The 23629-nt window shown below is 40.3% G+C and overlaps 1 protein-coding gene across 2 annotated transcripts in view; it reads right to left on the bottom strand.

The window, feature by feature from the left end:
* Positions 1–23629, bottom strand: part of Filip1 (filamin A interacting protein 1) — a 259788-nt gene that overhangs the window by 108656 nt on the left and 127503 nt on the right. The gene's annotated exons all lie outside the window — the stretch shown is intronic.

Raw genomic sequence — 23629 nt, 5'->3', positions numbered from 1 at the left:
TGTCTGTAGTTCCTTTTGTTGTCTGTCAGTCCGCCCATCTGGCTGGCTGGCTGTCTTTCTCTCTCTCTGTCTCTGTTTGCAAATAAATAAATAATTTTTCTTGAAAAAAGGTTCTAAATCAGGTAGTTTTGCATCAAAAGAATCTAACAATAGAACATGTAGTGCCTGAAATCTTGAAACAATGACCTTTCCTTTGTGCCTAAATTGTGTAAGTAAACATCTGTTTCAGCTAATATAAGCCTGGCTCTAGATATATAATTTAAAGCTAGTATATTTTGTAGTGAAGAACAAGTGAATTTAACAATAACCAGTACTTATATTGCACCCTAGTGTGGACAAAATCCTTTTTAGGAACATTAATTTACTTCTGTTAACTATTCTGTAGATAATAAAACAAGGCCCAATCAAATTTAGTTACTTGTGCAGTCACATCATTAGAAAGAACCAAAGCCAGTAAACTCTGAGATATGTATTCTTTGTATTACAGGAGGCACTAGAAGTCAAAGTTTTCTGTGAAGATGTGATGTGAGCACCCGGCCAGGGGCAGCCTAGAATCGGCCGCTGGGGATGTTTCCTGTACTAGATAGGGTTCATCCGCAGAGATGCCTCCGCCATCTGGTCCGGTTTCCCCACACTACATAACTTGATTGGCTTGCCACAGTCTTGCCAAAATGTTTTCAGCATTGTCATCTTTTTAGTCATCTCCCTAAGAAAACCACACTTCGGTCTTTAGGTCACAGGCTGTGAGGCAGTGGCCTTGATCGGGTAAGCTTTCTTCTCCCACTCTGGACCTGGTGCCAAGGCCTGCGGCAGGCGAAGCTCTGAGCCTGATCTCGCAGTGCGCTCTGAAGTAGACAAAAGATGCGCTTCTTCAGACATCTGTCTGTTATTTCCTGCACTCATAGCTTTGTTGTTCTTTACTGCCAGCGACCGCTATGGATGATGTCACTTTTCTCTGAAGAGGACGGGCCATCAGAGCTTTTCACTGACATAATTAATTATCTGTAGCTTGATTCAGAGCCAGAAAATTCTCAAGGCACAGCCCAGAAAGAATTAACTCTACTGTTTCTGCTATTCTTAAACTTTTAAAAAGACAGGGCACCATATTATATTTTTCCTTCAGACACTGATAATGGAATTTTTGTTGGGTGATATCAAGTAATAGAAAGTGAACTGGCGCACTATTCTATGGCTTCACAAGGAAGACTTCAGTTCAATGGGCAACAGGCTCTAAAGGTCGCTACAGATCAAATACAAAAGCCAAGCTTTTAGGGCTTAAATTCAAACAATGCAGGCGTGCATCACAGTTACTGAATAGACTCTGGGGGATCTTGTGAATCTGCAGCTAGATGCATGAGATTCACCCAAGACTAAAAGATGCTATCCACAAGATAAGAGGCTTGGGTTATCCTCCAAAAAGCCTATCAATATATTTATGAGAGATAAGAAGTGACCAGAACAGTAACTGTGTATCTGGAGAGTCCTCATACATTTTTATAGGGATCTAAAACCAGCCAGTTCCCCAGAAGCCTCAAGTTCTGCTCTGCTGGGTTTCAAAATTAGGTAAATGAGCTGTTACTTGTCTTTCTACAATAGGGCTCCAGGGACTGCAACACTGTAGGTGGTGGAAAGTAGTACGCCAGCTCTAACAGAATCAGGGTGCTAGGTCATGTTCTGGCTCTGCTCTTTAAGGTGAATAGTGGGTAATCTCTCAACATTCTTAACTTATGTTCAGGCTGACCTGAAATTCACTGTATAGTCTAGTGAGGGCTGGCCTCAAACTCACAGCAATTCTTCTACCATGGCCTCCTGAGTTCTGGCACCAAAGGCATGCACTACCACTCCGGGCATTTAAAAAAAAATATTTTATTTATTTATTTACTTGACAGAGAAAGAGGGAGGGAGAAATAGAGAGAATGGGCACACCAGGGCCTCCAGCCACTGCAAACAAACTCCAGATACATGCGCCCACTTCTGCATCTGGCTAACATGGGTCCTGGGAAATCAAACCAGGGTCCTTTGGCTTTGCAGGCAAACGCCTTAACCGCTAAGCCATCCCTCCAGCCCAAACTTTAAAAAAAATTATTTCAGGCATATTTTTTAAAGACTTAAAAATATGATGTGGACTGGAGAGATGGCTCAATGGTTAAAGGCATTAGTTTGCAAAGACTGATGGCCCTGGTTTGATTCCCCAGTGCCCACATAAAGCCAGATGCACAAGGTAGCGTATGCATCTAGAGTTCATTTGCAGTGGTAAGGAGGCCCTGGTGTGCCCATTCTTTCTCTTTCTCTTTGTGTGTTTCTCTCTCTCAAATAAATAAATAAAAGTATTTAAGCAGGGTGTGATGGTGCAGGTTAAATGTCATTAATGAAATCAACATTACAAATGTAGTTAAAGAAAAGGTATAGGCCACAACTTCCCAATTCTACTCATCAGGGCTAACACTATTAATCATTTGAAATGGATGGTTTCCAGATTATTTATTCCATAGGTATGTAAATGCAGTTGCAACACACATTCTTTTTCCACCAGCCATCTTTGTCTTCCTCTCTAATATTTTTGAACATTTACCTTGTGTCAGGAGGTTTAAAATCCTTTGCAAATATGTTCTCATTTAAATCTCACAGTAATCTTATCAAATAAATATTTATGTTCATCATTTTGTAAATGAGACAGGTATGGTTCAAAAAACAAACAACCGGTAAGTGGTGGTTCAAATAGAGGAGATACAAATGCAGGTGACCTAATTCAGGGCTGATATCTAACTATTGTACCTTATGAAATCTCTATATACATGCATCCATATGGAATCACTTAAGCACCTACCATTTAATTTTCACTCAGCAATTGAATGGAAGACTTAAGGAGAATGAATTCTATTAATGCTAATACCCATTTCACCATAACTCTTTCTCTTTCAATAAATTGTCCTCTCTGTTTTACATATCCCTCCTCTAGTGAGCCTTTTTCAGTTTCCTCAAATTATCTTCTTTCTTAAAAAAATTATTTATTTGCAAGCAGAGAAAGAGAGAGAGGATGGGTATGGTAGGGTCTGTAGCTTCTGCAAACAAACTCCAGATGCACTTACCACTTTCTACATCTCACTTTCCATAGGTACTAGATAATTGAACCTGGGTCATAACACTTTTCAGACAGTGTCTTAACCACTGAGCGATCTCTCCAGCCTTCAATTTATTTTCTTAACTAAATCTGTAACCCAAAATTTAGATCAAATTATAGAAGAATTGTTTTCCTCACCTCAAATATGTAGTTATATTAGTCTAGACCTTTATTGTAATTTGACTATAGCAATTAAATAAAACCTTTGCTAGGGGACTGTGGAGATGGCTCAGCAGTTGAAATCACTTGCTTGCAAAGCCTGAAAGTTTGGGTTCAATTCTCTAGCTCCTATGACAAGCCAGATACAAAGTGGTCTGGTTATTCAGTAGTAAGAGGTCCTGTCTCAAAGAAGGTAGAGCATAGGCACGTTGAAGTTTTCCTCTGACCTCCACATGCCCACCATGCATGCACAGAAATAATTTTTTAAAAAATCTTTATCAATATTTCTTTGATTTGTCTTACTCTTCTTTGGATGAAAGTTGAAGGACCCATCGACCACTTCACTTTCCTTCACAACCTGCTCATAGTAAATAAAGCAGCCATCTCCTTCCTCCTTCCCTCTCCCAATCTCACCCTCCCTTCATGCCTCTCTCTCTTCCTCCTTTCCTTTCTTCTTTCCCTTCTTCTCTCCTTCCTTCATTGTATTTGTTAATTTGGTCACTTAGCAACTATGTGCAAGATATTCTGCTGGTTGTTATGATGGAGTTCACAAGAACAAAACATTCTCATATGACCTTGCAGTCTCGTAGGAGTGAGATTGCAAAGGCAACTCCCATGGCTAATTACTCAACAACCACCTTTTAGAAGAGAGTGGGAAGAACATTCTAGAGCATGAAATAATATTGAAAAGTTATTAGGAATTACTAATCTCAATTCCAGTTTTTTACCAACCTGAGTGACTTCTCAGCATACCATTTGATTTCTAGAATCATAGGAATTTAGAATAGGAAAGAACTATAATTTCTAAATGTGAAAGTAAAGAGGAAGAAGCTCAGAGAAATCAGTAATTTTCCTGAGTAAAACAATGAATTTTAAATATTTTATTGTTTTTATTTATTTATTCGAGATAGAGGGATAGAGGAAGAGAGAATGGGTGCACCAGGGCCACTAGCCACTACAAATGAACTCCAGATGCATGTGCCACCATGTGCATCTGGCTCACATGGGACCTAGAGAATTGAACCTGGGTCCTTAGGCTTTGCAGGCAAGAGCCTTAATGGCTAAACCATCTCTCCAGCCCTGCTTTTTTCATTATAGACTAGAACCCAGGCCTCCTTATTTTCAGTCTAGATCTCATGTAGGAATTGATTCATATGTTAATTAATTCTTAAAATGCAAAATAAGTAATTTTTGTGAAATAAGTATTGTATGTGAATGCTACTAGGCACATCTGAAAGAATGCCACATGCCTGTCAAAGGCTGCATATGTGTAAGTGTGCCAATGACAGTCTATGACTATAAAATCAGGGTCTTCAAATAAAGTCATAGATATTCTCTGTGTGTTCAAATACATTATTTGCCTATCAGCAATAGGAACATGGTTAATAAACTCACATATTTGGTTCACTATTATTTAAATATTTTATTTTTATTTATTTTGACAGAGAAAGAGAGAGAGAATGGGCATGCCAGGGCTTCCAGCCACTGCAAACGAACTCCAGACACATGCGCCCCCTTGTGCATCTGGCTAATGTGGGTCCTGGGGAATCGAACAGAGGTCCTTTAGCTTTGCAGGCAAATGCTTTAACCGCTAAGCCATCCCTGCATCCCTGGTTCACTATTTACCTTAATTTTTTGGTGAGCACATATATGATGCTGTATTTACCTTATTGCTCACCTCCTTCTCATATGCAGCTTCCATGGTCAACCAAGAGCTGGCTGGCATATTTGACAGTCTTCCTGATAGAAGATGTTAGCTTTGTTATAAGCTTATAAGTAACTGCTTCCAATAATCAGTCATTCAACATGGGAAAGAGCTTAGCATGTTAACTGTCATGGCTGCATTACTTGTAGCCCCTTAGGTTTTTTATATTTTATTTATTTTTTTAATAATAAGCTAAGCTTCAGCTCTATTGGAGTAGCATGATATTGGTTTTGATGCTGAAAATACATGGCATACTAGTACTATAATATTTCCAATGCATCTGCTCTTTTCAATAAATGACAAAGAACCACAAATTTTATAATAATAGCTGAAAATTTTCAGGGAAAAAATTTTCTTGATCATGACAGAATCAGTAAGATGGTTCAAAGTCGCCCTGGTTTTTATTTCAGAGCCCTCTGCTTATCTGCAGTTTCTCGGTTGCCAAACATGATTGCTTCAGAAGATTGATGTGTGATGACCTCTACTGTGGTCTGGAGCTGTTTTCACCACATTTTGCCATCCGCAAGTGAATGGTCAGATGAAGGGATGACTAAATAGAAGAGGCAGGTGGATGAGATCAGGCCACTAGCATCACTGCATTTCTTAGCACTGAACTCATCATTTCTTGTTCAACAGTGGCCAGTCTTGTTAAGTAATACTATGAAAATATCCCTAGATGCCTCTCACATTTCTCCATGACCTTCAGACCAACAAGCATGTAGTATGAATGTCCTCTTTCTGCAACCACTCTTCACACGTGCTTAATCCCAAGAGCAAGTTTGACAAAACACCATGACACCACAAATGATATGGACACACCCATTCCAGCTGGAGTCCTAATATGATGGGTATCAACTCTGCAGGTCCCATGATGATGAAACCCAAGGAAAACCATTTTTCTTGAAGCATCTCTTCCTGAGGTGTCTGGCATTACTTTCCCAGCTGTGCCTTCTAAGGACTCACCAAGGTCACGTGGAGGAAGTGATCATGGATCTGACATTGCAGCTGTGGAAGGGGAGACCCAGAATAATAAAAAGAAATTCATCCTCCACCCACGCTATGAACATGAATTTGTCTCTACCATCACCATTTCTAATCACTTGTCCCTGTAACCCCATCAAGCTTTTCAACTATGCTTTCACTCTCAACTACAAGCACATTTTCATGCACTTAAAACCTCATCTGAGAATGTTCTTTTCTATTCTTTGAACATTGCTTGCCAAGTAACTGAGAAGTGGATGGTATCTCTCCCACCATCCTTGAACCAACGGGCTGGAGCAGGATAAAGATTTCCTCCTAGGGCTGGAGAGATGGCTTAGCGGTTAAGTGCTTGCCTATGAAGCCTAAGGACACCGGTTTGAGACTCAATTCCCCAGGACCCACGTTAGCCAGATGCACAAGGGGGCACACGCATTTGAAGTTCGTTTGCAGTGGCTGGAGGCCCTGGCACACCTGTTCTCTCCCTTTCTCTCTCTCTTTCTGCCTCTTTCTCTGTTGCTCTCAAATGAATAAATAAAAATAAACAAAAATATTTTTTTAAAAAATACTTAAAAAAAGATTTTCTCCTAGTGCCTCATAACTACTTCCAGGTCATTCTTTTTTTTATCTCCTAGGATTGAATGTCATATCAAATAAAGCCAATTAACATCCTTTCTTTATGTGGCATTCACACTATCTAGATTATGTATTCTCTTGCCTTCCATGGAGATCTTAACTTCAGGATTACTGACATTCTTTTTGACATTACTCTCTCAAATTTATGAATGACTCCACAATTCCCTTAAGTGGTAATTCTGATATTCTGACCACCTTGTTTCCTAACTTAATACTCCTCAGCCACCACACTAGTCACAACCTAGCACTTATCACTAATATAAAAGTTATAACTGTCTATAATCTCAACTCTACTATCCCAGCTCTTTCTAGTTCATTCTCTAGAGCCTTAAAGCTGACAACCTTTATGAATGCAGAATCTATAATCCACTAATTTTACCATCCTTTAGTGGCTTCGCCCTCCCTTTCCCAGTATGCTTATTTTCTTTCCCATCTACTCTTCATTTCCATTGCATACACCTCATTTTCATGTTCTTTCCCTCACTTGGACTCTCTAGATCAAGCTTCAGCCTTAGCTAAATCTAAGCCCCCATAACAATTACTCAAACTTATAACTAGGGCAAAGCTCATTGTGCCAACTGAGATCATTTCAATTGATGGGTCAGTAGCTCTAACTGGCCTGCTAATGCTACCAAGAAATCACACTATATTTTTCTATTCCTCTCTCATATATGCTGGTTTATAGCTTCTCCTTTATAGAATCATTCACACCACTTCCTCTTTGCTGCCCAATTCACAAAGAAAATCAGTTTTAACCAAATAGAAACAAATCTACCATCTCCCACCACTTCATACCCTACTGTGTGTCTACATGCAACTTCCATTCTTATTCCTATAAGTAAGCTGTTTTGGTTTCCAACTTTTCACCATGTCCACCAGGTCCCTTCCTCTTCTGACTACCCAGCAGATCAACCAGCATCAGTGTTGCCCCCACACTGGCTCATTCTCAACAGCAGTCGATGTCAGTCAGCTTTCTGTCCTTGTAACACGATTCTTGAGAAAAATCAACTTACAGGAGGATTTATTTTGGCTCAGAGTTTCAAAGGTGCACAATCATTTGGCTCAACTGCTTTTAGGTCTGAGGTGAGACAGTATATAACAGAGGAAGCTACTCACCCAATATCAGCTAGGAAACAAAAGAGAGCAGAGCCAGTGTCTCACAACCCCCATCAAGAGACTCATTTCCCAGTAACCTACCTTCTCCAACTAGACCCAGACTCCTACAGTTTCTACCATCTCCCATTTATGCCACCAGCTGGGCACTAAGCCTTTTACACATGAATTCAAACTACATTGGAATGTAAACATAGTTATTTCTTCTATAAGGACAAGATCCTCCTGTGATTCTGCATCCTCCACAGACCCCACTTAATTTCTCTCCTTCCCTCTATAAGAAACTCACTGAGGGTTGTTGGCCAGGGAGGTCCTTGATGCCCCCAAAACATTACAGGCCATTGCTGAGGCCCTTGGTTTCCCACCAGGAATAGATGGTAAGACCTTATTGCTGAAGACTCCACATACTTGGGCTACAAGGCCACTGAGAAATCCTGCTGGAGCTGAGTTGAGAACCTCCTCCATGTAGACCAGCTGACAGAAAGCTGGAAGAAGTCATTCTGCATGTAGTTCAATGGGAGAAAGAGAAAACACCAGTGAAGATACTCAACAGTGGACACTGCAAGCCTTAGATTTGGCCAGCCAAGCCAAATGAGCCAATGGGTGCAATAGTGGCACATCTGTCATGGTGGAAACCAACTGCCCTCTAATTGGACTGGAGGCCTGCTCCATGGGATTGAATACATCCCTGATACTGAAAACTTAAAACAGGGGTAGTCATGAGCCCTAGGAGAGTAACATCTGCTGCTATCTGCCTAAATGTATGTACTATGCTTATCAAACAGCCTAGTAAGCACTTCTCTTAATATTCATACCCTTATATTAATGCTACTCTCACTTTTGGTAGAGAATCTTCTCTTTTCAGATGGCAGTGACCTTGGGACGACTCAGAAGGCATCATGGTGCTGGAAAGAAGTGACAGGAGTGCTCAGTACTGCAATGTCTCTATCACACCTTCCAGAGCTCAGAGTCTATTGTGGAAGAGGTGGTAGAAAGAATGTAAGAGCCAAAGAAAGGGTAGGACTCCTTACAATGTGCTCCTCCCGGACTAAAATGGCCTAGATATCCATGACTTCACAGTGCCTGACACTACCTCCACAAGACCATCATAATAGGAGGAAAAGAGGATGACATCAAAATAAAAGAGTGACTCATTGAGAGGGGGAAGAGATATGATGGAGGAGATTCAAAGGAGAAAGTGAGGGGAGGGAGGTATTACCATGGGCTATTTTTTATAATTATGAAAGTTGTTAATAAAAAAAAGAAACTCACTGAAAGAGCAGCCTGTACTTGATCCAGGATTCACTCCTCTGGCAGAGGGGATTTATTCAAGCCTCTCCTTACCAAGTCTCTGTTCAAGTCCCACTGGTCACCCCACTGGTACCTTCTCATCAAGACAATCCGTGATGTGTGCCCCTTTATGCAGTGCAATGGTCTTCTCCTTTCCTCATATTCCTTGACCCATCAGCAGCATCTGACAGTGTTTATCTCTCCACCGAGAAAACTTTGCTTTGACTGCGAGCATTCTGTCCTTGTTATTTCCTGGCAAACTTTCCAGCCACTCCATTCATTCCCATATACCTCTCTTGCTTCTTTTTCCCAAACAGCAAGCCAGAATTCTCTGAAGCTTGGTTCGTGGACTTCTCCTCATCATCTAAGTTTGGTTTTCTGAAATTAACAAGCGTGCAGCTATCGTGTCAGGTTACCTCAGCATCATGGGTTTTTTGTTTGTTTGTTTGTTCTTAGCATTGTCTCTTTACTCTTTCAGCTTTTAAACATCTGGGTGACCAAACAGCTTTGCTAACTCTTTTCTATTTGAATAGCCAGTCTACCTGCAATCCTCACTGCTATAATGGTCGTATACATAGAAGTGAAGTAGCACATGTTAAACCACCATGACCCCCGATGGAGTAAGTACTCAAGTAAGAAGGCTGTGAGGAAGTATTACAAGAAACTTTGGGGAAAGTCTTCCATAACCTCAGAAAGGGAAGGCTTTCTTTCTAATTTTAACTCATATCAGAACCTATAGATGGAAAGATTAATGTCTGTTTAATAAGAGTAATAATAAATTCTGCACAGTAACACATTCAAAAACCAAAGCCAAAAATAAAAACTACACGAATAAGACATTAGGTTTCCAGTTCACATCCCAAAGAACTATTATGTCATGAATACTTATTTATTTTATTTATTTTTAAGGTGGTGAAGAGAAAGAGAGAAAATGAGTGTGCAAGGGCCTGCCACTAAAAATGAACTCAAGATGCATGTACTACTTTGCATCCTGCTTTATGTTGGTACTAGGGAAATGAACCCAGGCTTTGTAAGCAAATGCTTTTAATATCTGAGCCATCTCTCCAGCCCAAGACTTATTAATTTTAAAACCTAACAACCAAACAGAAAAGGAGCAACAAATAAAAACAGACTAGTCAAGCAAATGGAAAGACAAAAATCTCTAAAAGTATTGAAAAGATGTTCAACTTCCCTCATACAACAAATGTAGATTAAGACTATACAGAAATATCATTCCATCTATCAAGCTGGCAAAGGGAAGGAAACATTAAACTGGTAAAACAATTGACAACATAGTATGTTGGAGGCAAGTTAACAAAACCTTATTTTTTAAGAGTGAAATTTTTAAAAATATTTTTATATTTATTTATTTTAGAAAGAGGCAGAATGATTAATTAGATAGATCAATAGATCGATAGATAGATAGATAGACAGACAGACAGACAGATAACAATGGGGAGAGAATGGGCACACCAGGGCCATCAACAACTGCAAATGGACTCCAGATGCATGTGCCACCTTGTGCATGTGGGTTACGAGGGTCATGGGAAATTGAACCTGGGTCCTTCGGCTTTGCAGACAAGCACCTTAACTGAAACCTTTTAAAGATACATACCTTTGAGTCATCAATTTCAGTTTCATGGATTTAAGCAAGAGAAATTATTTGGCCTGTATGATAGGATGAATATATAAATGTATTCATGTAGCATTGGTTATGATGGATAAAATTAATTTGTATGTCATTGCGGAAGAAGAGGTGGAAAAAACATAAGAGCCAGAGGATGGAGAGGAGTGGTTTGGAATGCTGCCTTCTGGACATAAAATGGCTGTTGCATCCATGACCTCACAGTGGCTGTTATTATTTGCACATGACATGTACACCAGTGGGCCATCGACATTCTGTCATGGATAATTAATGAGAGATGAACACTATCAAAATAGAAGAGGAGGGTTGGGGAGGTGGCTCAGTGGCGAAAGCGCTCACTAAAGGCATTCACATAAAGTGGTGCATGTGTCTACAGCTCATTTGCCATGGCCAGAGGCCCTGGCTCGCCCGTACTTACTCTCTTCCTCTTCTTTCGATTTACAAATAAATAACTTGTTTTAAAATGGAAGAGAAACTAGTTAGAAAAAAATAAGAGATTCAGTGGAAGGCAAGAGAGACAAAAGAAGATATTGGGAAAGGATTATTATCAAAATATATTATGTACATGTATAAAAATTGTTTATAGAAAAGTTTTAAAAACCTGAGTGAATGAGGGGTTGGAGAGATGGCTTAGCAGTTAAGGCACTTGCCTGCAAAGTCTAAGGACTCAGGTTCTATTCCCCAGTTCCCATGTAAGCCAGATGCACAAGGTGGCACATGCCTCTAGAGTTTATTTGGAGTGGCTAGAGGCTTTGGTGTGCCCATTGTCTCTCTCTCTCTCTCTTTCTCTGTGTCTCTCCCTTAAATCAATCCATAAATAAATAAAATGTGAAAAAAAAACCCGAGAGAGGCTTAAATGTTAACCAATAAGACACTGCGCTATGTAACATCTATCATGTACTCTACGAGACACTTAATCACAATACTTGACTCGACCAATAGAATACTGCACTATGTATTTTATATATCATATACTCTACGTAATGTCACTTTTGATATCAAGAGCTTTTCAGACAGGCTCTATCAGTAAGAAGACATGACCACTTAGAAATCTTATCCGAAAGTCAAAGGACTTCTCTGCCACATCCTGCCAGGCTCTCCCAGGGACCACTGTGGAAGAAGTGGCAGGAAGAATGTAGGAGCCAAAGGAAGGGGAGGAGGGCTTTGGAATGCGATCTTCTAGACCCAGAGTGGCTGTGGCATGCATGACTTCATGGTGGCTAATTCTGCCTATACAAAACCTGTATAATAGGAAAGAAAAAAAAAAGATGACATCAAAATAAAACAGGGGTAGAGGGAATGGAGAGATGGCTTAGCAGTTAAAGCACTTGCCTGAGATGCCTAAGACCTAGGTTCAATTTCCCAGTGTCCACCTAAGCCAGATACACAAGATGGCACATGTGTCTGGGGTTTGTTTGCAGTGGCTAGAGGTCCTGGTGTGCCCATTCTCTCTCTCTCTTCCCCTCCCTCCCTCCCTCCCTCTCTCCCTCCTTCCTTCCTTCCTTCCCACTCATAAATAAATAAATAAAATATTTTAAAAGATAGAACAGGGACTGATTGGAAAGAGGAGGGGGGTCAGTGGAGGAGGGGTACGATAGGAGACGGGAGACAAAGGAAGGTGATGAGAGGTAATTAGGATCAGGGTACATTCTGTATGTGTATGGTGGTTGTCAATAGAAACTTTTTTAAAACATCGTCACAGAAAAAAAATTTTAAATAGTCAAAGAGCACAGAATAAGATGGAGCTGAATTTGCTTAAGTGAATAAATAGGGGTCGGGGTAGAGTGGATGGAAAAAGAGAAGTAAGCATGTGGTCAGGAAAGCAGGTCATCACATCCATAGAGGACAGAGGAAGCATGAGTGAAATAGGAATTATGAGAGAAAGCCCTATCTAACATCTAGAAAGTGCTGGAGATCCTCTTTAAAAACAGGCCACCATCTTCTTCTCTGCAAACATCCACAAAATCAAGTCTGACCACACATGCCTAGACAACAGCCACTTGGTATCAACAAACCGTCCTTTGTGACCACATAAAAAGCCATCTAGAAAGCTGCTTGTCACGCTTGCACCCTCAGCTCTGTGGCAGCCCTGAGAGCAGCCCACATCTTGTTCCTGAAACTTCTCTGCCTACCTCCCTCACAGCATATCCAAGCTCTGACCTCCGCCCTGACCCAGGCCTCCCTTCCCCTCTGGCCTGTTCTTTTCTCCTCACCACTGACAAGAGGCATTCTCCCAAGACCTGTCAAGGGTGTTCCTTGGCTCCAGCTAGGCTACCTGAACACACAGCTATATGGTTTCCTTTGTATTTGCACATAAATGCAACATAGTGGCCACCAGTCAAACACTGAATTTTAAATTAATTAGAGGCTTTTGTTTGTTTGTTTCCCTTTTTTTTCTTCAAGGTAGGGTCTCACTCTAACCCAAGCTGATCTGGAATTCACTATGGAGTCTCAGGGTGGCCTCAAACTCATGACAATCCTCCTACCTCTGCCTCCGAAGGGCTGGGATTAAAGGCATGCGCAGCCACGCCCAGCTCTGTTTTGTTTTTTGGAGTAGGATTTCACGCTAGCCAAGGCTGACCTGGAATTCACTATATGGTCTCAGGGTGGCCTCAAACTCATGGTGATTCTCCTACCTCTGCCTCCTGAGTGCTGGGATTAAAGGCATTCGCCACCATGCCCAGATTAAATTAATTAATTTAAAATAAAATTCAAAAGTCAGTTTCTCAGCTGAATTAGCATCAAGTATCCACAATCCACAGGGAAAATACATAACATTTCTTTCTTTACCAAAAGTTCATCAGGCACCATAGGGGCCCATCCAACCCCCTTCCCTGAGCTGAGTCCTGAAGGTGCAGGCAGCCTGACATGTCTTCCAGGGTCATTATGGAATCAGTTCCAAGGACAACTGTCCCTAGCAACTGTTTGCACTAACACTGCACACACTCTGACTTCACTCAGAACTAGCTCCATGCATTATATGCACACATACAACAAATAGCTGGGAAATGTTTACAGATAATGGGAATATGTGAATGGAGTCTTGTACACTGAAGTGACTGAGATCATTCACACTGGGAGAAATGCAGCCGCAGCCATGGAGGAAGCAGCCCCCATCTTTCACTGATTACTCCTACGCGGTACTTTCCCATGGCCAGAACCCATCAAATAATAAAAGTACCTATTTTGTAAGAGATTTTCTTTAAAAAAAAAAAAAGATTTTCTTTATAAGTGTTATTTGTTTTTTGTTTTTGGTTTTTTACATTTCTCAATAAAAATCAAAGTTCTTCCCTGCACCTTCAGTGGTTACATTAATGACCCTGCAGAGAAGCAAGCTCTCTGGTTCTATCAGGAGCAGTAAAAGTGTTCATCCAGAAACAGTGAAAGTCAGACACTAAAGCTCTTTGTCAAGATCCAGACAATGCTGCCAGACACATGAGATTCTGGGCATTGTATTCAACAAAGAATCAGCTCCAGTCCTGATTTCAATCAGAAAGCAACCTGGCTCTTTGCTGCCTCCTAAACTTAGCAAAGACATACCATTCCCAGCACGCTGATCATTTCAGTGGTGTGAGGTTTCACTGGGCAACCTTCCTTGCTCAGGGTGACCTCAGCCCAAGACTCTAAAGATGGCGTAGATTAAGTACAGGTGAGTCATCAATTTTAAAAGCTACAGGAGGTAACTAAAAGCCTGTTCTTCAGAGGCACAGGGATTCCTCAGGAGGCCTCAGTGTATGACAGATAGAACTCATTTAGGAAAAAAAAAGTTATCTCTAAAGAAAAAAAAACTGATAATTTGTACCCTTTTAGGAGTACACTACTGTGCTTGTTTGCACTAGGTATTTCCATCTGAACCAATTATCAACAGCAGCAGCAAAGAAGGACATCTGTTGTTCAAGTATAAAAAAAAATCCCTAGAATCATAGAATTTGTGGCAGGAATGTCACTGCAAATGTTTGTGACCATTACCAATGATTCAGTCATAGCATGATTTTTCATATGATACTTATACTTTATATAATTAGTTTCTGCAGACATTAAAAATTAATCTTATCAGTGCTCACAGGACATACAGAATGTTCTGAGATCACTCACAGTCATCAATGGATGACAATGTCATGCCTTCCTCCCCTTTTCTAAGTACAGCTAAGCATAAACCATCCTCCTTTCAGAACTTTTATTTTCTTGGTAACAGAACATAAGTCTTTGTGAATTATGTGATGTTATGGCTCAAACATAATAAAATAATGCAAGATAAAACACTTCACAAAGGAGGTAAGCCTTCAGTGATCCCTAGAGAAATACTGACTGGTACAAGAGCATAGAATAAGGCAAGTTACAAACATGTCTGGACTTTTCCTACAGAGACCCAAATTTTCTTTCTTTCTTTCTTTCTTTCTTTCTTTCTTTCTTTCTTTCTTTCTTTCTTTCTTTCTTTCTTTCTTTCTCTTTCTTTCTTTCTTTCTTTCTTTCTTTCTTTCTTTCTTTCCTTCTTTCCTTCTTTCCTTCCTTCCTTCCTTCTTTTCTTTCTTTCTTTTTGGTTTTTCAAGGTCAGGTCTCACTCGAGCCCAAGCTGACCTGGAATTCACTCTGTAGTCTCAGGGTTGTATGGCCTTGAACTCATGGAAATTTTCTGACCTCTACTTCCTGAGTGCTGGGATTGAAGCCATGCGCCACCAGGCCTGGCTCCAAATTTTCTTTTGCAATTATTTTCAAGGTGAAAGGAATATAAGAAGAGGGCTGGAGGTATGGTTTAGTGGTTAAGACACTTGCCTGCAAAGCCTAAGAACACAGGTTCTATTTTCTAATACCCACATAAGCCAGATGCACAAGATGGTATATGTATCTTGAGTTTGTTTGGAGTGGCTGAAGACCCTGGCACACCCATTCTCTCTCTCTACCGAAGAAGTAAATAAATGAAAAAAAATTTAAAACTACAACAACCATATATATATATATATATATATATATATATATATATATATATATATGAAGAAAGTTGCCACTGGAATGGTGATATTATTCAAATGTATGTTTGGAAGAGTATCAGTGATGGGTAAGAGCAGAGACTGCCTCATGGACAGGAATGGTCAAAGGACGAGGCATGGTGGCACACAGCTTTAATCCCAGCACTTGGGAGAGAGGTAGGGGGATCAACATGAGTTCAAGGCCACCCTAAGACTACATAGTGAGTTCCAGGTTAGCCTGGGCTAGAGTGAGACTCAAAAAACCAAAAAAGAAAAAGGAATGGTCAAAGGAACACTGGAGAGTTATATAGCTAAGATGAAACTAGGTAATAAATACGTTCTACTAGATTTCAATCTAGTCCAGCGTGAGGATGTCTTGAAAATTCTAAAGCAACAGAATGATCATGAGAAATACTTTAGCAAAAGGAGTGTGCAGCAGTCACCCACTCACCATCTGATCCCAACCCTTATTTTTGTCAATGATACAGGCCTCTTGTCTAATCCAAGTCCTGCCATTATCTTAGGAGGTTTTGACATTTAATGACCCTTTACCATTTCTTGGCACCATTAATTCCAATTACTTTTATTACTATCCCCAAGGTTAAAAAGTTAGTTAAATTTATGTCACTTAGAAACCTTATGCACAAATAGACCAATTTCCAGTCTTTCTAGCCCTCGTTTAGAGAGGGAGTGAGGTAGCTTTGTTAAGCACTTAGGGTGACTGGGCCCCTGAAAGTAAAGGAAGGAATGTCCTTGGGCCTATCCTGGAAGTCTCCACTTTGCTAGAGATCAAAGTATGATGTGACCTCTTATCTCTTCCCTAGATGTGTTTTTTCACAAACAACCTGGGTGCCTCCTGGGAGGGAAGTCTCCTTTCCTAGAATTTAAATCTAATCCTGACATCGTGGTTGGTAAATTCAGTCCCCAGAACTTGGCCTCATGGCTAGCGTCTTCCTCACATAGCCTCTAGCCCAGACCAATCAGCTGACTCTCTGGCTTACATGAGCCAGAAGGTAAAGCCCACTATAGTGAAGTCATAAATCTGTTTATGAGGTGAGGGCCAGGTCTTGCTGGGCTGCCTGACCATCCTTGAACCTCCAGGTTCTGGTAAGTCTCCCTCATCTTGGCCTGACTGGCTGAGAAAAGGCAGAACCCCCAGCCACTATGTCCACATGGGCTCTTCAGCCCTCCTGCCCTCCACATGGCTGGAGCTCTTTTCTTTCCTCTTTACCTCTTTTTTTTTTCAAAATGATTTTTCCAGGCCCACCACATTGGCTCTCAGGCCACATGTATACATTCATTTTCCTTCCCTTGGTTCCATCTTCCCCCAGTAAATATAATAATTTAATAATTATCCTTCTCAGTTTGGTTTGCCCAATTCTTTGGTTAAATGTAAATGCAAACCCAGGGTTTGAGATTCAAGGACTTTCCTGATCCCCCAACACCCTGTTTCATTTTGATCATCTTTCCACTGGCCTGGTCACATCTATATTAGTTAAATTTAGTAATCACACCTGGAACTCCTTCATACACATGGGGACTGTCCAGAAGCCCAAAGAACATCAGTAAGGTCAACCAACAAGCCTTTGAATTCTATCACATTCCTCTGTGAATGTGGCATTCAAGTCACACTGTGTTAGCCACTTCAATAAAGCTCAAAAGTAGAGCAAGATAACAATGTGATTTTAAATGAAGAGGTCAATATATATATTGCCTACTTTGTATAAAACAATGTTCCCTGCTCAGCAAAAGAAGAGGAAAATTAGGCTTCTATGGATCTCTGGTGCTCTCTCTCTCTCTTTCTAAATATGTATCTCTTTAAAAAATGTATCTCTTTAAAAATTTTTTTTCTAAATTCCTTTATTTTCGTACTTTTTTAACTTCCTTTTCTCAACTCACTAAAAATAGACATAAAATTGCTGAAATCACTCTGGCAAAGATTTTCAATGACTTGATTCACAAACCCAAAGGGATGAGCTTCAGACCTAGTCAACTGGATCTTTCTGTCAATTTGACTCATGGACTGCTATTCTTTTTGACAACCTTGACTTCTCTGACTGCTGCAATAAATCAGCTCCCCTGGGATCCATACACTTTCTGGGTTTTAAAAAGTTGACCCAGCTCTTCTGATTTCCTCTGCCACCGAGGTTTGTTGCAGTTGCGTATTATCTCACCACGTCTTCTCACAAGACTCTCAGAATCAAGTGATTCCTTGCCAAGAAAAAAAGGAAAACCATCCCATTCCCCAATGGATTCAGATAAAATCTGGTAACAAAATCAGGTACAACTCCAAGAGAAGCCACTGGAAGAGAACCAAGCTGAGTCTAAAGATTTGCACACTCAACGATTGATAATGTCTGCATTGCAGAGATTTCTGCATGTTAAACTGGAATCCTATCTTACTTTCTATTGATCTACATGGATGTGTTGGTCCAAAAATAAATGTAAATCCTTTTGGAAAAAAGAAAAAAAGTTGATCCACTTGTAGTGAATCTCCAAGAGGAGATGAAATTCTTTCTCCATCAAATAATTCTCCACTTTAGCCAGACTTTTCTGTTTCTCATAGTATAGGAGATTAAATCCAGTGCCTTGAGCATTCTAGGCAAGCACACAACCAATGAGCTATATCCCCAGACCTGAAGCTACACTCTACTCATGGATATACCTTATTCTGTCCAAATCTTTCTGAGCCTGGTCCTATCCAAGCTAACCCACAGAGTCATCTCTTTGCCCCAAAAGACCCATTCCTTGAGGTCTCTTCAGTAACACTTTTATTCATTTCCTGTTATTTTCATTATCTTTTCCTTTTTTCTATTTCCATAGTTTGTATTGAAATTGTCCTATATAATACTCCTTCCTCCTGGGTATGGTAGTATACACCTGTGATTCTAGCACATGGGAGGCTGAGGCAGAGACCATGAGTGTGAGGCTGCCTCAGCTACATAGTGACTCCTGTTCCCAAAAGTAAACTTTAATTCCTGTACATTCTGATCAATCCCACCAGGTCATGAACTCTTCTTTATGACACCTTTAACACTGGTGCCTCAGAACATACTTGGGAGGTGGGACACACTTGGTACATAATAAGACCTCATCAAGTTTTAGCTGCAAGTGTCATTATTGTTTATATTCCTCAGATCTCTTCCATAATAATTTTTATTAAATATAAGAACAATCAATTTTGAATTAGTTATTAAATTTTTAAGAATGAATCTTCTTGTTTATCATTTTTAAGAATGAACTCTTGCTGAGGAAAAGGTGAAGACAGAGAGAGAAACTAGTGAACAATTTTAAAGAAAATGGCTAGACACCCCAGAGTAAAGGAAAGTAACGATCTTCAGGTATATCATATTGTCTTCGAAATACATCACCTTTTCCCATCATCTGGGCCAAAGGCAGGTTTGTCAGTTTCACTGACTGACTTAGCCTGTAGAACACCAAAGTCAAGGGGATTGCTGGTGCATTTCCTGTTTGTGTCTCCATGCCTCCTTACATATAGGAAAAGAGTAGCAAGTCTAACTTCAAAGGAAGAAAGGATGAAACTCAATTTGAGGTTTCCCCCTAAAATGTATTCAAGTAGATAGATCAAGGGATTGAAGATATAAAGTGGATTTGTTTGTATCAAGAAAAAGAATTTATGCCTCGTTCTTGAATCATTTTATAAGAATATACTTTTGCCAAGCCTTTTGTGTTACTGTGGTGGTTTGGTTCAGGTGTCCCCCATAAACTTAGGTGTTCTGAATGCTAGCTCCCCAGCTGATGGATATTTGGGAATTAATGCCTCCTGGAGGGAGTGTATTGTTGGGGGCGGACTTATGGGCTTTATAGCCAGTTTCCCCATGCCAGTGTTTGGCACACCCTCCTGTTGCTGTGTCCCACCTTATGTTGGCCAGGGGGTGATGTCCACCCTCTGCTCATGCCATCGTTTTGCCCTGCCATCGTGGAGCTTCCCCTCGAGCCTGTAAGCCAAAATAAATCTCTTTTTCCCAGAAGCTACTCTTGGTTGGGTGATTTCTAACAGCAATGCAAACCGGACTGCAACAGTTACTTTGTTTTTAAATGGAAGTACTTCTTTCTCTGAAGTTTTGTTGTTTTTAGTATAGCCAAGTTGACTGGCTTTTCAAAAGTGCTATTTTTAAATAAATACAAGGGGAAATTAATCACAGTGCCCAAATAATGGTCTGGATGTGCAATTTTACTGCTCTCAGTTTAGTCTGGAAAATATGTAACCAGTTTTTCACCCAGAAAGTAAAACTATTCTAATTTATTAGAAAGTACTTCATATTGGAAGCAGTCAAGGAGGAAGTGTAGTAATAAAAACCAGCCCAGCTTCTCTGCACTGGCCCATCATGGTGCTTAGACAATAGCCCTGGCTTTGTTAGTGTGTAGCACAAAAGTTAGAAAGATGCCCCTCTCAGAGACAAGGTCCAGTTCTAAACAAGAGTCTTAAAATGCAAAAAGTCCCTTGTAGGGGCAACTCTATTTGTAACACATGTCCAGTAAAGATGCAGTTTGAGTTCATTTAATACCTGGATTGGCAAATGAAAGGAGGGAAATTGCAAGTTTTATAAAAACCAGTGTCAACAATAAAAGTCATGCTATTTACAATGTTGATTCAACAAACTTCCCTAGATCATGTAACATACTTCAAATGGGCCAGGCTAGCCATCTTCCAAAATAAAACATAATTGTCTACAGTATTTGAAACATTGAATATGATTTTTTAAAACTTTATCTATTTATTTGAGAGAGAGAGAGAGAGAGAGAGAGAGAGAGAGAGAGAGAGAGAGAATAGGTGTTCCAGGGCCTTCAGCCACTGCAAATCAGCTCCACACACATGCACTACCTTGTACATTTGGCTTACATGGATCATGGGGACTCAAACCTGGGTCCTTTGCCTTGGTAGGCAAGTAAATTAACGGCTAAGCCATCTCTCTAGCCCTGAATATGATTTTGAAGAGAATAAGGGAGCTCAAATAAGATTCCGAGGCAAAAATTAGCATGGGAAACCTGAAGGAGCCTTCCTTTCCTCCTTCCCCAAGTTACTTCCAAGGTTGACTTCCTACAAGTAGACAACATTGTTCTTGTCTTCTCCACACTGGAAACACTCTTTCTGGGTAGCACCCTATTTCCACAGGCTTTCAAATGCTTATAAATGTAGTCTCTCAAGCTTCCCTTGTTATATAACGTAAGACCACCTAGATAGTAGTGAGCACAAAGCCCCGGGCTTGTGTAGTGACCAACCTGTGACATGCCTTCCCCACCCCTATTTTCTTATGGTCTGCAATACACTGAACTTCAAGGCCCTGATCTCATTCCATATCTCTGATGAAAATGAAATCTTCTTCACAAAATGTCTTTCATTTATAAGCTTCCAGTATGATTCTAGGTGAAGGAAATTATGGAGGCCAAGAATAAATATAAAGGTCCTGAGGCCATCCATGAACATCCAGGGAAGGTAAGTGATATAATGGGAAGGACATTAGATTAGGAAAAGAGGAATTTTGATCTATACCAACTGCAATGAGGTTGGTAGTCCACTTTAGGCCAGTCACATAATATGTGATATAAAGGAAATAGTGTCGATGGGTCACCTCTAAGGTGCTTTAGTCTCAGTACTTTATAGCACTTTGGAATATCATCTCCAAAGAGCATTTGAGCCTATAAAGACTGAATAGAAGATGACTATTGGAGAACTAGTGGACAGTGCTAATTAACTGCTCTGTCTATAGGCCTGAGCTGAAGGAAATTTACTTCACAAAGCTTATTCCTGCTTCTTCTCCAACCCCAGCTTTTCACACAGTTTTTATCCTTTCTATTGCCTGGCAACTAGCACCCAGCCACACTCTCAGGAGCCCACTCACTATGCTAATGTGAACAGCTTCCCACTCTTAGCCTCAACACCCTCCCCAATGTGAGGATGTTAATAGAGAACAAGTGACTTCTACAAAAACACTTCTACAGCTCTAAATAGAAGAGTATTCTTATAGAACAGTGCAAGATATGCATTTACAAGTGTGTATACATGCAATTGTGCATGCATACATCACATTATTTGCTTTGCAAATGAAATCCCCATGGACTGCTTTAAAATACCAGGCCCTTCACTTTTCTTTCCCTTTACTCTCTTCCCCCATAAATAACATTGAACCCATTTTTCCATGTAAGGAAGGTATCTTGTATTCATACAGAAGAATGAAGAACAAAATGCATTTCTTTGGAGACTTCTGTCAGCTTCTTCAGTTTCTCTAGTGTGTGATCTTACCCTTGTATACTGCGACAAGTGCCTAAACTAGAGAAAGATGTAAGTGAATCCACATTGTGAACTTGCACAAGGAAGTTCAGCTTAGCTGGTACCTCAGGATATGGTCTCACGTCCACTTGAACTTGATGCTTGGCTTAGTTTAACACAATGGGTCTCCACCAGAAAAGATGTTTTTTCTCACTGTTGCTAAATGCAGCCTTTAGCTTCTGTATTAACTCCTGCTTGTTTGCAGTTGCAAGAGAAGAAAAATTCAGAAAGAGGAGATTCTGGAAAAGTTTCTGTATTTTTCCTAAAATCAACTGAAATTAACTCCTGGTTTTGTAAGATTATGATTACTGAACTTCTGAACTGTAAAACTAAGATGTGAAATCTTCCGGATTTCTCCTATCAAAGATGCCCTGAAATACAGCTTGGCACTGCATTCAGCATGCATAATAATCCCAATAATTCAGGGTGGCTAATAATCTCAAGCACTCGGGAGGCAGGTTTAGGAGGATCACTGTGAGTTCAAGGCCACCTTGAGGTTGTATAGTGAATTCCAGCTCAGCCTAGGCTAGAAAGAGACCCTACCGTGAAAAAAAAAACCTCAAAAACAAACAAACAAAAAATCCCTTTTCTACTACTTGGTGTCCATGTGGTCTTCCCTGGGGGGCTTCACCATAACAATACCAAGAATCAGGAACTGTATGCACAACCACTATGTGCCCAAAAGCTGTATGTGCCTTACAGCGTCCAGCAGGGGATCACAGCCTTCTGTGCAAAGTTGTCTCAGTTGTCTGTAGAACCACAGACTCACCAAAGCCAACATGCTGAACAGAAATGAGCAGACAGCGTTGCTTTGGGAGGAATTCAAAGTCCATAGGTACGCTTATGTACTTGGTTGTTAGCTGTTGTTAGTTGTTAGCTATTGCCTGGGGAAAGCTCAAAAGGAGTAATTATTCATCTTTATACAATACATGCTAATAGACCAAAAATTAAAAACACCCACATTTCTGTGAGTGGTGATACTATTTTTAATAATGGCAGTGCTCTGGAAAATTTCATCATTTTCTGTAAAATCCAAATGCAATTTTACTCAGTAGTATTTGCTTGGTTTTTTTTAAATCAAATTTGGGTTTTGTATGTTTTATAATTCTCTTTGCCTCAGAGTCTTCACACACACACACACACACACACACACACGTGCATGCGAAGAGGGACAGAATGGCCACCTTAGTATAGCAGAGGCTAAAAATTGCCTTTCTCAGGCTGACAGGATGGCCAAGCTAGCAAAGGTTTCACCTCATGTACTTGTTAGTTTTCCCTTAGAGGCTCACAACCTAAAAACTTAACAAATACCAAAAGGAAAACAATAACTCCATTCTTAAGTCATCCTGTCCCCTGCCCAACAACAATGACAACAACAAAAAAACTTATTGTTCCTGTACTGCCTAGGAATGCAACTGTCTAAAGCTCAGAAACTCAAAGGAATCTAAACTGCTTCCTGAATCCCCCAAAATATAGGCTCACTGGGAGGGAGCTGGCTAATGGCAACTAGATAAGGATACTGGAGGTGGACAGCCAAAATATCTGGGGCTAGGGACCAGGGAGATAAGATCTGTTCAAGCTAGATCTTGGCTCTGAGCCTCAGCCCTTTGGTTTATGAACTATATATAATGATGTCTACATTTTATGCAGTTCAAATAAAATAATGAACTGCAAAATGGTTTGAGAAACTGTTGACTTCCTCACAACATGATACTCTGCATGT

The sequence above is a fragment of the Jaculus jaculus genome, chromosome 10 (assembly GCF_020740685.1).
Source record: "Jaculus jaculus isolate mJacJac1 chromosome 10, mJacJac1.mat.Y.cur, whole genome shotgun sequence".
NCBI classification, from domain to species: domain Eukaryota; kingdom Metazoa; phylum Chordata; class Mammalia; order Rodentia; family Dipodidae; genus Jaculus; species Jaculus jaculus.
The sequence above is the reverse complement of the archived record's forward strand: the minus strand, read 5'-3'. Positions and strand labels throughout refer to the sequence as shown.